The sequence below is a fragment of the Bidens hawaiensis genome, unplaced genomic scaffold (assembly GCF_021521415.1).
Source record: "Bidens hawaiensis isolate Kalapana, Puna unplaced genomic scaffold, B.hawaiensis_p1.1 tig00005663_1, whole genome shotgun sequence".
Classification (NCBI taxonomy): domain Eukaryota; kingdom Viridiplantae; phylum Streptophyta; class Magnoliopsida; order Asterales; family Asteraceae; genus Bidens; species Bidens hawaiensis.
Window position 1 is genome coordinate 556,750 of NW_027491369.1, and position 2,157 is coordinate 558,906.

General features: G+C 29.3%; 1 long non-coding RNA gene across 1 annotated transcript; it reads right to left on the reverse strand.

Annotated features, from left to right (window-relative positions):
• Positions 1 to 379: 379 nt before the first annotated feature.
• On the reverse strand, positions 380 to 1,107 carry LOC143630394 (uncharacterized). The gene is made up of 3 exons (XR_013153155.1): positions 929 to 1,107; positions 762 to 836; positions 380 to 659 (listed from the first exon to the last, which is right to left on the reverse strand). It is a non-coding gene; the product is annotated as an uncharacterized LOC143630394 (long non-coding RNA).
• Between the last annotated feature and the right edge of the window lie 1,050 nt (positions 1,108 to 2,157).

Genomic DNA, 2,157 nt, shown 5'->3' on the forward strand with positions numbered 1-2,157 from the left:
AAGTGGAATTTCCCACTAGTGTTTTATAATACTTATGAACATTAGACATGTTTTTGTATTTAGTTTATAATATAGTCAACTGATAAGTTATGTAATGCATATGAAACATATGATGGTATAGATAAAATAAAATGTAATATAGTAGGATAAATTCAAGAACTTATGTTGTTTTAGATTAATATGAACATATGTTGTTTTCAAAGTCAGACCTACAACAACTAAACATTAATTTAGTAAAGTTAAATAAAAACTTAAATATGATCACTCAACCAAAGAAAATGAAATTGTTCATCTCAACCAACATTCAAAAACAACGTAAACAAAAGAGAAAAACCAAACATAAAATATCCAAAATCTCAAAAAGGCTTAACATAAGTGTAAACCGACATAAATGAAAATGTTCACTTAGATTACTTCTCCACTTTGGGAGTTAAAAAGGCTGCTCCTTCACCTGACTGACTGGTGGTTCCCATCTCTTCGATATTCTTAGACTTCAACTTAGTGGCCGACATGCTAGCATCATCGTCAACTTCAAAAACTTCAACCGGTTTTCTCTTCAGTTTATCGTCAGAAGACGTTGACGTTCCTTTTGTATCAGTTGCCAAATCCAGAGGCTCAACATTTGAACTTGGAGTTTGATTATCTCCAAATTCAGAAAGCTGTTATTAAAAAAGCATTATTAATACACAATCATGTTACACATCTTTCTGTTAAATATATTTATAAGTTTGAACGAATGTATTAAAAAAATATATCCATACCTTAAGAGAAACAGAACTGGATGACTGGAATTCAGAAAGAGATGCTCCCAACGTTAAAGAATTGGGATCTGATTGCTGATAAGACAAAAATGGAATATCAACATATGTCAGTAGAAATAATTATGAAATATAATAAAATAAAAAAATATTTCAAATTATGTTATTACCAAACGAACATCAAGCCTTTTGTGTAACTCTGTGATAATATTGGTGTCATCAGTAAGCTTTCTTATACCATAGTCCTCGACATTGTTCCTGAAGTTAAAATCAGCCACATCTACCTTAAAAGCGAATCACTTTTCTAAGATAGAATCCAATTCAGCAGGGAATCCACCATTTTCCACCTTATTCTGTAATAAAATTAGACGACAAAGAAACAAATATAATATCTTAAATCTGTTAAACTTACCATATCTTATATGGATGACTGTTACAATTAAAAAAGTATTTTACTTGTAAACAAACCTGATTTTGAGAATTAATCAATTTTTTAGCTGTTTTCTTAGTTAACATTTTAGCATCTCTATCAAAAAGAGTCAACGACACAACTCCAGTGGAATCCTGCACCCTTATTTTGATCTTGAACCTATAAAAGTGTATAAATAGGTAAATTGAAATAAAAAGATATAATTTTACAATGCACTAATTAGACATTTGAATTTGAATTGAATAAATACCTAGGTGTAGGGATAACACCTAAAACATTGCATCTTACTGTCTTGCATTCATACTCCTTTCCATCTTCACCATTATTTTCCATGAGCTTACGGCTACAAATATTACACCCAATGTAATACCATTCTGTATCTGGGCAGATTGCCTTAATTGTACCAAGGATAATGATACTTTTAGGCTGCATTATAGTACATGTTGACTTAATAAATATACAATTAATTTTGAAAGATAATTAGGATAAAATAAAGATTGTAATAATTAACTTACAGATATAATGGTACAAATATCACCGATGTTAAAAAATTTGTTGCTCTCAAAAACTCATCATCAACAGACGACAACATCTTCACCGGAATCGGTTTACGAACAGAAACATCATTGGCATTTAGCAGATCCACCAAACTACAAAATTAAATATTTAATGAATTTAGGAATAAGTAATATAATAATAAATTTACATACTTAATACATAAATGAAAAGAATATTGGTTTAATAATATACCTGTTTTTGTATTCTTCAATCTAAAATAAATAGTCGTTTATAAAGAAACGGCTAACATTAGATCCAAAAGAATTCGACACATAAAAAAGGAAAATTATAATACAACATATTAGTTTAAGTTAGTGACATGTTAAAATATGCGAAAGTTAAAAACAGTAGACATAGTTACCTTTACCATCAGAACCGGTGTAATACTTAACACTACCAAACTGAAGTATA